The 15,027-nt window shown below is 43.1% G+C and overlaps 1 protein-coding gene across 1 annotated transcript in view; it reads right to left on the bottom strand.

Annotated features, from left to right (window-relative positions):
• The window catches only part of LOC106562767 (carbohydrate sulfotransferase 15), a 174,987-nt gene extending 163,796 nt beyond the window's left edge, over positions 1 to 11,191 (bottom strand). Inside the window, exon 1 of the mRNA XM_082978779.1 lies at positions 10,862 to 11,191. The gene's annotated coding sequence lies outside the window, so the exon portion shown is untranslated. The remainder of the gene's footprint in view (positions 1 to 10,861) is intronic.
• Positions 11,192 to 15,027: the final 3,836 nt, after the last annotated feature.

Genomic DNA, 15,027 nt, shown 5'->3' with positions numbered 1-15,027 from the left:
ATAGTGATACGCTGTTCTAATCAGGGACAGACTGGACCTCTGACATTTTGGGGGGGGCTGGTCCATTTTTAGAGTCTGGATCTGAGTACCTCCCCGACGATTTCTAGAACACAAACACATTCTACCCGTTCTGATTGGTCCCAGAAACCGATGGGTTGGGCCAGAGTCATAACTCAGGGTATATGGTGCTATTTGGGACGAAGGCAGAGTGCTCTTTTTTTCCCCATGTGTAGAACTATAAATAATATCTCAGCTCAAGGCACTATGGAGCTAGGGGTGAAATGGCTATCTGGCATTTCAGGCAAATATCAGATGGGCCTGTCTAACTTGGGGTTGTTTAACGCAAAATATCTGTCTATTAACGGGGGGACTCAAGTGTGTTAGAGATGCCCGGCTCTAGTCCCAGCTCTGTGTTCCCCAAGGATGATCTATCTAAACTGAGATAACCTCACATTCCCAAGATAACCTCAAGGACCCGGCAGGATAGAAAACCCACCAATTGCAGGATCTAGAACCACATTTGGGACAGGGCTGAGACCAACATAGTTTGGAGAGTAAAGCCGGTTTACAGCATCTTGTGTGTGTGTGTGTGTGTGTGTGTGTGTGTGTGTGTGTGTGTGTGTGGTGTGTGTGTGTGTGTGTGTGTGTGTGTGTGTGTGTGTGTGTGTGTGTGTGTGTGTGTGTGTGTGTGTGTGTGTGTGTGGAGCGGTCAAGCCGGTTTACAACATCTTGTGTGTGTAGCGGTCAAGCCGGTTTACAACATTGTGTGTGCGTGCGTGTGTGTGTGCGTGCGTGTGTGTGGAGCAGTCAAGCAGGAATTATAACAACATTTCAGTGTCACTGTGTCGCGACCATAATTGTCACAGAAGGAATGTGAAGCCATGATAACTGCTTTCAGAAGAGCAAAACACCTGGAGGAAAAAGCACCGTGTTGTCAACAATTTGTCAACAATTTGACAACAATAAGGTTGGATATGACAAACAGGGCTCTGAACAGAAGCGGTGTTTCAAATCAACAAACAATATTATAGTGGTGACAGAGGACAAAGATGTCTCTCCTCCTTCTGTCTCTCCTCTGTCTCTCCTTCCACTCTCCTCTATGTGTCTCATCCCTCTCCCCTCTCTCTGTCTCTCCTCTCTCTGTCTCTCTCCCCTCTCTCCCCTCTGTCTCTCATCCCTCTCCCCTCTCCCCTCTCTCCTCCCTCCTCCCTCCATGTGTCTCTCCTCCCTCTCTGTCTCTCCTCCCTCTCTCTCTTCCTTCCTTCCTCTCTGTGTCTCTCCTCCCTCTCTCCGTGTCTCCCCTCTCTCCCCTCTCTCTCCATCTCACCTCCCTCTCTCCCCTCTCTCTGTGTCTCTCCACTCTCTCTCCCCTCTCTCTGTCTCTCCTCCCTCTCTCCCTCTCTCTGTGTTTATCCTCTCACTCTCCTCCCCCTCACTCCTCTCTTTCTCTCCTCCCCCTCTCTCCTCTGTGTCTATCCTCCCTCTCCTCTCTCCTCTTTCTCTCCTCCCTCTCTGTCTCTCCTCTTTCTCTCCTCTCTCTGTGTCTCTCCTCTCTGTCTCTCCGGTTTTTCTCCTCTCTCTGTGTCTCTCCTCTCTGTCTCTCCTCTGTCTCTCCTCTCTGTCTCTCCTCTCTGTGTCTATCCTCCCTCTCTCCCCTCTCTCTCCCCTCTCTCTTTCTCTCCTCCCTCTCTGTCTCTCCTCTTTCTCTCCCTCTGTCTGTGTTTATCCTCTCACTCTCCTCCCCCTCTCTCCTCTCTTTCTCTCCTCTCTCCATGTCTCTCCTCTCTCTCTCCTCTCTCTCTCCTCTATCCTCTCACTCTCCTCCCCCTCTCTCCTCCCCCTCTCTCCTCTCTCTCTCCTCTCTCCATGTCTCACCTCCTTCTCTCCTCTCTCCCTCTCTCTGTGTTAATCCTCTCACTCTCCTCCCCTCTCTCCTCTCTGTCTCTCCTCTCTCCATGTCTCTCCTCTCTCTCCTGTCTCTCCTCTCTCCATGTCTCTCCTCTCTCTCTCCTCTCTCCATGTCTCTCCTCTCTCTCTCCTCTCTCCATGTCTCTCCTCCTTCTCTCCTCAGGCCTCAGTGTTTAGTGAAAAGTCCATTGATGGTACATGCAGAGCTGAAATGTGTCAGTGAGCTCCAGGATAATGGGGTCCAACACAATGGCTTTTAGAGGTTTTCATTTCCAACAAAACGCTGAAAAGGCCCACTACAACGCCCTGCTAAGAGGCCGACAGGGAACGTAGAGTGTAAATAATGTGTTTTAATAATAACGTGATTTCTCCAGGGTTGGAAATGGGAATAATAACCAACATTTTTATGTTTGGAATGTGATCAGCCTTTCCACTTATTTTAGTAGCCTGAATAAACTGTTTTTATGCCTTCCAGATGGTTCCCATTTTCCTATGTAGTGCACTACATTTGACCTGGGCCCATAGGACCCATAGGGCTCTGGTATAAAGTAGTGCACTATATAGGGAATAGGGTGCCATTTGGGACACGGACCTTGTGTTTCATCGTAAACTATAATCCCTGTGAGCCTAAATAGAGAGCGGCAGATCAAATTAACTCTTCATTTGGACCCCCAAAAAGTGTCTGAGGTAAATAATGAACGCTCCTCTGAACCAAATGTGATGTGTACGGCTGTACGCTTTATCAAAGACACAAAGACATTGTGAGAGAGAGAGAGATTTTCTTCTCTCTCTCTCTCTCTCTCTCTAACACAACATGGGATTGAAACAACGGTCACAGAATACAAGCGAATTCCCAGATGGAATTGACAATGTTTTTGTTTCTTATGAAGCCGCTGCTGTCATGGAAACAAGGTTTCTAATTCTAAAGAATTCCAGTGGTTCTGATTGTCGATGTGCTACAGCATTCTACATCCTACCACTTCTCAAAAGTCCCCCATTTATTCAGTTTAACGTGACCTGATTAGCTGAGACATGTGAGGGCAATTTGAGGGCATCTGTGATGGGTTCGGGAGGCTTTAATGACCTCAGACTATGGAAGTAAAAAGGGCTGGAGGAATCAGTACCGAACATCCATGTAGTCTACTGTTGTCCTGCTGCCTCCCAGACATATTCACATTCTGTACCCTTTTCATTATGGGATGGCAATGAAAAGAACAAGGCGGACATTTAAAATTACTTGGGAAAGTCCTGTTGTAATGGAAAACTCAACTCCCATTTAAAATGACTTTCCAATCCTGGTCTAATAGAAAACTCAATCCCCCATTTAAAATGACTTTCCCATCCTGGTGTAATGGAAAACTCAATCCCCCATTTAAAATGACTTTCCCATCCTGGTGTAATGGAAAACTCAATCCCCCATTTAAAATAACCTTCCCATCCTGGTGTAATGGAAAACTCAAGCCCCCCATTTAAAATGACTTTCCCATCCTGGTGTAATGGAAAACTCAATCCCCCATTTAAAATGACTTTCCCATCCTGGTGTAATGGAAAACTCAATCCCCCATTTAAACATTTAAAATTACTTTCCCATCCTGGTGTAATGGAAAACTCAACCCCCCATTTAAAATGACTTTCCCATCCTGGTGTAATGGAAAACTCAATCCCCCATTTAAACATTTAAAATGACTTTCCCATCCTGGTGTAATGGAAAACTCAACCCCCCATTTAAAATGACTTTCCCATCCTGGTGTAATGGAAAACTCAACCCCCCATTTAAAATGACTTTCCCATCCTGGTGTAATGGAAAACTCAACCCCCATTTAAAATGACTTTCCCATCCTGGTGTAATGGAAAACTCAACCCCCATTTAAAATGACCTTCCCATCCTGGTGTAATGAAAATCTTAATCCCCAATTTGGTTAAAGAAGAAAGAAGAAATCCCTCAACAGAGACTTCAAGAACATGCAGCTGTACTTGATCCATTACTGAATGGAACTTTGTCACACAGAAACCTTCTCTCTCTGCCGCACAGAAAACTTCTCTCTCTGCCGCACAGGGGCCATCTCTCTCTCTGCCGCACAGGGGCGTCTCTCTCTCTGCAGCACAGAAACCTCTCTCTGCCACACAGGGGAATCTCTCTCTCTGCCGCACAGAAACCTTCTCTCTCTGCCGCACAGGGGCATCTCTCTCAGGGGCACCCTATGCCATATATACTCATTTTTTACATTACATTTTAGTCATTTAGCAGACACTCTTATCCAGTACATAGATTTCATTTCATGCATTTTTTTTTTTTTAAATGATTATTTTTTGTACTGGCCCCTCGTGGGAATCGAAACCACAACCCTAGCGTTGCAAACACCATGCTCTACCAACTGAGCCACAGGTAAGACTGCTTCTTATACTCCTTCTGATCAGGGCTCTGGTAGTGCACTATGTAGGGTATAGGGTCCCATTTGGGAGGCACCCTGTGACTAGGATGACATTAACATGGAAAAACTAATGCGGCTAAAAAGAAAACATGGACATTTTATTTTAACCTTTATTTAACTAGGCAAGTCAGTTAAGAACAAATTCTTATTCACAATGACGGCCTCCCCCCAGGCCATACGAAGCCCCAATCTGGACGACGCTGGGCCAATTGTACACCATCCTACAGGACTCCCAATCACAGTCGGTTGTAGATACAGCCTGGAATCGAACCAGGGCCTGTAGTGACGCCTTCTAGCACTGAGTCACAGTGCCTTAGACCGCTGCGCCACTCGGGGGACATCTTGTCTCCTCATTATTCACGTGGTGTAATAACTTATAATGTTATTAATTCATGGACCAGTCTTCTTCTGCGACTGAGTTTTTTACTGCTGTGGTAGATGACTAGAAAACCGTTGGTTTACATACAGATGTTTGATAATGTGTATAAGACTATTGTCTGCAATTATTCATGGATTATCTATTAAGGTCCATGTGTAACATGGTGTCAGAAGCCCATATAGTGTTTCATTAAGACTATAGAGCTGTTATATTGTTTCATTAAGACTATAGTGATGTTATCACAGCAGGAAACGTCAGAATATATTGTTTCATTAAGACTATAGAGCTGTTATCACAGCAGGTAACAGAATATATTGTTTCATTAATACTATAGAGCTGTTATCACAGCAGGTAACAACAGAATATATTGTTTCATTAAGACTATAGAGCTGTTATCACAGCAGGTAACATCAGAATATATTGTTTCATTAAGACTATAGAGCTGTTATCACAGCAGGTAACAGAATATATTGTTTCATTAATACTATAGAGCTGTTATCACAGCAGGTAACAACAGAATATATTGTTTCATTAAGACTATAGAGCTGTTATCACAGCAGGTAACATCAGAATATATTGTTTCATTAAGACTATAGAGCTGTTATCACAGCAGGTAACAGAATATATTGTTTCATTAAGACTATAGAGCTGTTATCACAGCAGGTAACAGAATATATTGTTTCATTAATACTATAGAGCTGTTATCACAGCAGGTAACATCAGAATATATTGTTTCATTAATACTATAGAGCTGTTATCACAGCAGGTAACATCAGAATATATTGTTTCATTAATACTATAGAGCTGTTATCACAGCAGGTAACATAATATATTGTTTCATTAATACTATAGAGCTGTTATCACAGCAGGTAACATCAGAATATATTGTTTCATTAAGACTATAGAGCTGTTATCACAGCAGGTAACATCAGAATATATTGTTTCATTAATACTATAGAGCTGTTATCACAGCAGGTAACATCAGAATATATTGTTTCATTAAGACTATAGAGCTGTTATCACAGCAGGTAACATCAGAATATATTGTTTCATTAAGACTATAGAGCTGTTATCACAGCAGGTAACATCAGAATATATTGTTTCATTAAGACTATAGAGCTGTTATCACAGCAGGTAACATCAGAATATATTGTTTCATTAAGACTATAGAGCTGTTATCACAGCAGGTAACAGAATATATTGTTTCATTAAGACTATAGAGCTGTTATCACAGCAGGTAACAACAGAATATATTGTTTCATTAAGACTATAGAGCTGTTATCACAGCAGGTAACAGAATATATTGTTTCATTAATACTATAGAGCTGTTATCACAGCAGGTAACAACAGAATATATTGTTTCATTAAGACTATAGAGCTGTTATCACAGCAGGTAACAGAATATATTGTTTCATTAATACTATAGAGCTGTTATCACAGCAGGTAACATCAGAATATATTGTTTCATTAATACTATAGAGCTGTTATCACAGCAGGTAACATAATATATTGTTTCATTAAGACTATAGAGCTGTTATCACAGCAGGTAACAGAATATATTGTTTCATTAATACTATAGAGCTGTTATCACAGCAGGTAACATCAGAATATATTGTTTCATTAATACTATAGAGCTGTTATCACAGCAGGTAACATCAGAATATATTGTTTCATTAAGACTATAGAGCTGTTATCACAGCAGGTAACAGAATATATTGTTTCATTAATACTATAGAGCTGTTATCACAGCAGGTAACATCAGAATATATTGTTTCATTAATACTATAGAGCTGTTATCACAGCAGGTAACAGAATATATTGTTTCATTAATACTATAGAGCTGTTATCACAGCAGGTAACATCAGAATATATTGTTTCATTAATACTATAGAGCTGTTATCACAGCAGGTAACATCAGAATATATTGTTTCATTAAGACTATAGAGCTGTTATCACAGCAGGTAACATCAGAATATATTGTTTCATTAATACTATAGAGCTGTTATCACAGCAGGTAACAGAATATATTGTTTCATTAATACTATAGAGCTGTTATCACAGCAGGTAACATCAGAATACATTGTTTCATTAAGACTATAGAGCTGTTATCACAGCAGGTAACATCAGAAGATATTGTTTCATTAAGACTATAGAGCTGTTATCACAGCAGGTAACATCAGAATACATTGTTTCATTAAGACTATAGAGCTGTTATCACAGCAGGTAACAGAATATATTGTTTCATTAATACTATAGAGCTGTTATCACAGCAGGTAACATCAGAATATATTGTTTCATTAATACTATAGAGCTGTTATCACAGCAGGTAACATCAGAATATATTGTTTCATTAATACTATAGAGCTGTTATCACAGCAGGTAACATAATATATTGTTTCATTAATACTATAGAGCTGTTATCACAGCAGGTAACATCAGAATATATTGTTTCATTAAGACTATAGAGCTGTTATCACAGCAGGTAACATCAGAATATATTGTTTCATTAAGACTATAGAGCTGTTATCACAGCAGGTAACATCAGAATAAACAGACAGGCAGACAGACAGGCAGGCAGGCAGGCAGACAGACAGACAGACAGACAGACAGACAGACAGACAGACAGACAGACAGACAGACAGACAGACAGACAGACAGACAGACAGACAGACAGACAGACAGACAGACAGACAGACAGACAGACAGACAGACAGACAGACAGACCCCACTCACTGCATAAAAATACACTTCAACAAAACAGAACATTCCAGTATAATTATCACATCCACGTGTCCTTTCCTCTCTGGCCTGTCATCCCTGTTCTAACTGTCAGCTGGAGAGATGAATACAGGGGAACGTCTAGCCCTCAACAAGCCACGTGCATATGACCTGACCTTGACATATGACTATGGTGTCTGCATGTCTGCATACAGACCATCTGTACCTGACCATGGTGTCTGCATACAGACCATCTGTACCTGACTATGGTGTCTGCATTTCTGCATACAGACGATCTGTACCTGACCATGGTGTCTGCATACAGACCATCTGTACCTGACCATGGTGTCTGCATACAGACCATCTGAAGCTAAAAAATGTGCAAGAACAAGACATCTATGTCGCATCTCCCCCCCTCTCTCTCTCTCTCTCTCTCTCCCCCTCTCTAGGTCTCTCCCTCTCTCTCCCTCTCCTTCTTTCTCCCCCTCTCCCCCCCTCACCCGTCTCCCTGTCTCTCTCCCTCTCCCTGTCTCTCTCCCTCTTTCTCCCCCTCTCTAGGTCTCTCCCTCCCCTCTCTTTCTCCCCCTCTCCCTCTCTCCCCCTCACCGTCTCTCTCCCTCTCCATGTCTCTCTCCATCTCCCTGTCTCTCTCCCTCTCCCTGTCTCTCTCCCTCTCCCTGTCTCTCTCCCTTTCTCTCTCTCTCTTTCTCCCCCTCTCCCTCTCTCCACCTCGCCCTGTCTCTCTCCCTTTCTCTCTTTCTTCCCCTCTCCCGCTCGCCCTGTCTCTCTCCTTCTCCCTGTCTCTCTCCCCCTCTCTCCCCGTCTCTCTCCTGAACATGTTTTTCCAGTCTGCTTCAGTCAAGACATTGATGTGTCTGTGTTGTCAGATCTCATCCATCTCATGAGGTCCTCTGATCCTTTGTCTCATACAGTAGCTAAATGTTCAACACCTACACTCTTTGAAGAAAATGTGATATCTAGAACTTTAAAAAAGGGTTCTTCGGCTGTCCCCATAGCAGAACCCTGTGAAGAACCCTTTTTGGTTCAAGGTAGAACCCTTTTGGGGTCCATTTAAAACCCTTTCCACGAAGGGTACTTCGTGGAATCCAAAAGAGTTCTACCTGGAACCAAAAAGGGTTCTACCTGGAACCAAAAAGGGATCTACCTGGAACCAAAAAGGGTTCTACCTGGAACCAAAAACGGTTCTACCTGGAACCAAAAAGGGTTCTACTGAAACCAAAAAAGGTTCTACCTGGAACCCCAAAATAAATCTACCTGGAACCAAAAAAGGTTCTACCTGGAACCAAAAAGGGTTCTACCTGGAACCAAAAAGGGTTCTACTGAAACCAAAAAAGGTTCTACCTGGAACCAAAGAGAATATCTACCTGGAACCAAAGAAAATATCTACCTGGAACCAAAAAGGGTTATCCTATGGGGACAGTTGAAGAAACCTTTTGGAACCCTTTTTTATACGAGTGCCTTACGTGAGGTTGTATTAAAGTGCCTTACTTGAGGTTGCATTAAAAAGCAAAGGACTAAGCCAGCTAGTTATAAAGTCACCACCAGAACGTACAACAGACAAACTGAGCCTGAGAAGGGATCATTCCTCCTGTAGATACATGTCTGGACCATCATTACCCAAATCTTCCTCAGAAACAACTGGCATCATTCATTTAGAGCTGTTCCTAATCATAAACCCCCATAACATGTGGCAGCAAGCTGGTACCATTCTATAGTAGGCAGATTAGACAGAGCTTTTAAGCAGATTTTAATTATTTAACTAGGCAAGTTAGTTAAGAACAAATTCTTATTTATAATGACAGCCTACCGGGGAACAGTGGGTTAACTGCCTTGTTCAGGGGACAGAACAACAGATTTGTACCTCGTCAGCTCGGGGATTCAATCTTGCAACCTTTGGAGTTACTAGCCCAACACTCTAACCACTAAGCTACCCTGCCGGCTCAGGTTTAGCAGACAGATCAGATATATTAGACAGAGCTGGTAGACAGATCAGATATATTAGATAGAGTTGGTAGACGGATCAGATATATTAGATAGAGTTGGTAGACAGATCAGATATATTAGACAGAGTTGGTAGACAGATCAGATATATTAGACAGAGCTGGTAGACAGATCAGATATATTAGACAGAGTTGGTAGACAGATCAGATACAGAGTTGGTAGACAGATCAGATATATTAGATAGAGCTGGTAGACAGATCAGATATATAACAAGTACACAGATCTAGGATCAGATTTCAGTACAACTGATCAAAAATATGTGTTTCCGAGGTTAAGCCACTTCCACGCTCCACCAATCCCGTCACTGCCCCAACTAGTCATCTAGAGGCAAAGGCATAGCTCATCATCAGAGAGGATGGGCTGAAAATATGAACGGAAAACATCAACGAGATGACCAACTGCAACCCCCTTCTAGTTATCGAATAATCATATCCTTGCGTCAAGTGAATACTAATTAATGACCACATAATGGCCTGTTAGTAAAGGGCTGTAACGCAATGTGTGAAGGACTCTATGCATTGCTTCAGGTAAGGAGAAAGAGAGGAGAGGAGAACTCCGTTCAGCAGCCTGACCTGGTTCCTATTGGCCACCTCTTGTTATGTAGAAATCCTTTTGTTTTAGTTTTTTTTTTTTTTTTGGGGGGGGGGGGGGGGGGGGGATTATAAACAATGCTTTCCCTGTGTAACAGCGAGGAATGTAGCCTGCAAAAAAAACACAAGGCTACTGTGTCAAACTAATGTTGAGATGTCAAAACACCGACCAAAAAAAACAAAACAACAACAACAACAAAAAATCGTTAAATGGAATGACTGTGAGAACACAAGTGCGGGTAGAGAAAAAGATGATTCTCCCGACGCCTACGGGAACCGGCGGCGATGATGATGCGCGTAGAATGTCAAATCATACACAAAAACCTGACATAGAACGGCCCACGTGATAAACCGGATCACTTCTCTAGCCGAGAACGTTTCTGTAACCGGCGGTCTGTGGAATTCTGAGAAAAACTAAAAACCAACCAACTCTTTGAGTTCGCAAAGATGCATAGTAACTCATTCATCCAGCACGAATAGCCAGGCCGCCACCGCTTCGCTGAAAAGGCTCCGTTATTCTGATCTGTCTTCGGGTTTTTAATGAATGGCCGGTAACAGCACACAAGTTCTAATAAATATTTCGGTGCAAAAATATTTTCCTTTTAATATTGGGTCAACGATAGAATATATTCATCATTATGTAGGCTATAGGCTGTCGTGTTTTCAAACAAAGGACATTTAACTTCCAGCAACCCACAGTAGAAGGTAGCCTGATTCATCATCCACTGCTTTTTATAAACCGACTGAATAAAACATAAATATACAATAACCAAAAATATTATCACATAGGATAAGGTTGAAATATAACATACCATGAAGTCCTCTTGGAAGTCGGTTCAACACGTGTCGGCGTTAAACAAGTGTTCTAGCGATCAGCGGATATAATTCCATATCAGGTAGACAACAACGGATAAATGCACTGATATTCAATGGTCCTTCTGATTTAATTTTCATCTTTTGACAGTCCATGCCATGGCTACAACGTCAGTGTCCTTCTTCGATATGTGCGTATTTTGTGTTGTGGCAGCGTGTGCTGTGTCTTGTCTTCCGGGCTGGATCGGAGTGAACGACCTTTCTGAATCATAGAGAGGGGCTTCTCTCTTCTCTCGCAGTGATTTTCCAAGTTGTAGCCTCGCTAGACTGGAGGAGAGGTGTGAGGGGGTGGGGGGGTTCCTGGGGAAGGGCATGAGGAGAGGAGGGGGTGAGGGGAAACAGAAATGAACAGCTGCTTGCTTCTCGCATCAGCAGTCAGTTGAAATATATTCCTTAATAAATAAAACAATTTGATCAGTATAGATTATGAACAGCAATTAATTTTGTAGACTAACATTCAACATGAGCTTTTTGAAGGCTTGACGGTTTGAGAACTCCATACTTTTTAAATTTGCGATGGCTATACAGATGTAGGATCTTAATTTGATCACCCTGATACAGGAGGAACTTTCCTGCATGCAGGGAATTTAAAACTTGCAGTGTATATGATGTTTAAAAACGCTTCTGAAGTTGGTAGCAGGGAGACAGCCTGCTGTGTAGAGACAGAGATACCGCTGATGGAGCGTTGGTAGCAGGTAGCATTAGCCTGCTGTGTAGAGACAGAGGTACCGCTGATGGAGCGTTGGTAGCAGGTAGCATTAGCCTGCTGTGTAGAGACAGAGGTACCACTGATGGAGCGTTGGTAGCAGGGAGACAGGCAGTAGCCTGCTGTGTAGAGACAGAGGTACCACTGATGGAGCATTGGTAGCAGGTAGCATTAGCCTGCTGTGTAGAGACAGAGGTACCGCTGATGGAGCTTTGGTAGCAGGTAGCATTAGCCTGCTGTGTAGAGACAGAGGTACCGCTGATGGAGTGTTCGTAGCAGGTAGCATTAGCCTGCTGTGTAGAGACAGAGGTACCGCTGATGGAGCGTTGGTAGCAGGTAGCATTAGCCTGCTGTGTAGAGACAGAGGTACCGCTGATGGAGCGTTGGTAGCAGGTAGCATTAGCCTGCTGTGTAGAGACAGAGGTACCGCTGATGGAGCGTTGGTAGCAGGTAGCATTAGCCTGCTGTGTAGAGACAGAGGTACCGCTGATGGAGCGTTGGTAGCAGGTAGCATTAGCCTGCTGTGTAGAGACAGAGGTACCGCTGATGGAGCGTTGGTAGCAGGTAGCATTAGCCTGCTGTGTAGAGACAGAGGTACTGCTGATGGAGCGTTGGTAGCAGGTAGCATTAGCCTGCTGTGTAGAGACAGAGGTACCGCTGACGGAGCGTCAGTAGCAGGTAGCATTAGCCTGCTGTGTAGAGACAGAGGTATCGCTGATGGAGCGTCAGTAGCAGGTAGCATTAGCCTGCTGTGTAGAGACAGAGGTACTGCTGATGGAGTGTTGGTAGCAGGGAGCATTAGCCTGCTGTGTAGAGACAAAGGTACCTCACCAGAGTGGATAGAGCCCAAACTGATCTGGGACCAGGCTAACTCACCAGAGTGGATAGAGCCCAAACTGATCTGGGACCAGGCTAACTCACCAGAGTGGATAGAGCCCAAACTGATCTGGGACCAGGCTAACTCACCAGAGTGGATAGAGCCCAAACTGAACTAATCCTAATATAAGGCTTTTGCCCACTAATACCAGTGTCCTGTATTGTCCTTATGTCATTTAGTTTGTCTCTAAGTGTCCTGTTTTGTCCTTATGTCATGTAGTTTGTCTCTGAGTGTCCTGTTTTGTCCTTATGTCATGTAGTTTGTCTCTGAGTGTCCTGTTTTGTCCTTATGTCATTTAGTTTGTCTCTAAGTGTCCTGTATTGTCCTTATTTCATGTAGTATGTCTCTGAGTGGCCTGTATTGTCCTTATGTCATGTAGTATCTCTCTAAGTGTTTTCTTATGCTATTTTCTATGATTTTTTTTATTATTATGTTAATTCTGCATATTTTCTGTGAACTGTGAGCAAATAATTCAGTCTACATGTCTGTCTGCGTGGAGCTGAGCAGATCTTGTTTAAAGAGGAACCGTATCTCCAGCAGACGTGGGGTGAAATCAATTGAAGATATCCCCCCGGTGATTCATTTTAGCTCAAGGTAGTTACATCCAGACGGTCTTACTCTGTCTGAGACATAAATCACAGTTTGACCACAATGAAACTGCCCGGGTGGGATTTACAGTCCCTGATTGTCCATTTCATTATGAATGACGGCTCACTCATTCAGCAAGAGGAATACACACACGCACACACACACGCACAAGCACACCCGCACACACCACACACACACACACACACACACACACACACACACACACACACACACACACACACACACACACACACCGATATGACTGTATTTTGTCCATAGTCAAAAAGACACAAGTCATCATCTGGGAATTAAACTGAATAATCTAATGATCTCTTTAATATGATAACAAATGATTGAGAAAACATATTTTGAATGCGTGGCATTAACGAACAAATGGGGTAATATCACGACAGGATAAATATGAAAGAGTATTGTAAAGTATTGTAAACAATAACGAACCAATGGGGCTATATCACAACAGGCTAAATATGAAGGAGTATTGTAAAGTATTGTAAACACTAATGAACAAATGGGGCTATATCACAACATGCTAAATATGAAGGAGTATTGTAAAGTATTGTAAACAATAACGAACCAATGGGGCTATATCACAACAGGCTAAATATGAAGGAGTATTGTAAAGTATTGTAAACACTAATGAACAAATGGGGCTATATCACAACATGCTAAATATGAAGGAGTATTGTAAAGTATTGTAAACAATAACGAACCAATGGGGCTATATCACAACAGGCTAAATATGAAGGAGTATTGTAAAGTATTGTAAACACTAATGAACCAATGGGGCTAAATCATGACAGGGTTATCATTATCACTGTGTGTCCATAGAAAACAATATTGAAACTGTTTCATTAGATAAAACCGACCAACGCATTTAAAATATACTTTTCCAATTATTTATTGTCATGGTTCAGCTCATCTTGGTACAGTACATGCCAATGGGCCCTGGTCAAAAGTAGTGCACTATATAGGGAATAGGGCCCTGGTCAAAAGTAGTGCACACTATAGGGAATAGGGTGTCATTTCGGAGGCCGATTCTTAGTGTGCGCTTTACCCACATTTCATTCCGAAAAACAAACGTAATAGGTCTAGTTTTTTATAGTGATCTGGTAATGTGATCTGGTCCGGTCCTCAGGCTAGGATGGTCCACCATTTGGCTACAGGCAATGATTCACCCAGAGAGATGTCTAGCTGGCTGCCTAGCCTGATGTCTGGACAGACAGACAGACAGACAGACAGACAGACAGACAGACAGACAGACAGACAGACAGACAGACAGACAGACAGACAGACAGACAGACAGACAGACAGACAGACAGACAGACAGACAGACAGACAGACAGACAGAGAGACCCCATTTTTTTCCGGCAGAATTTCTTGGGACCTCATTCTTTCCCCCAATAATTTCTTGTGACCCTCCCCTAACCCAAATCTAATGACACAACCTTAAAATCTGTAGAATTTTACATCAACAAACTGTGTTTATTTAATAACCTTCACTTCATTGCATTTTCATCTTTTATCAAAATTGAAAGAAACCAATAAATACATCTACTCAATAACATTGAATCTTTCAAATGATCCTGGTGGTGACAGGGCTAGGGGGTCCTGGTGGTGACAGGGCTAGGGGGTCCTGGTGGTGACAGGGCTAGGGGGTGCTGGTGGTGACAGGCCTAGGGGGTCCTGGTGGTGACAGGCCTAGGGGGTCCTGGTGGTGACTGGCCTAGGGGGTCCTGGTGGTGACAGGCCTGGTGGTGACAGACCTAGGGGTCCTGGTGGTGACTGGCCTGGGGGGTCCTGGTGGTGACAGGCCTAGGGGGTCCTGGTGGTGACAGGCCTAGGGGGTCCTGGTGGTGACAGGCTTAGGGGGAACTGGTGGTGACAGGCCTGGTGGTGACAGGACTAGGGGGTCC

This window comes from Salmo salar, chromosome 01, assembly GCF_965601325.2.
Source record: "Salmo salar chromosome 01, fSalSal1, whole genome shotgun sequence".
Taxonomy (NCBI): domain Eukaryota; kingdom Metazoa; phylum Chordata; class Actinopteri; order Salmoniformes; family Salmonidae; genus Salmo; species Salmo salar.
This window is presented reverse-complemented; position numbering and strand designations above follow the sequence as displayed.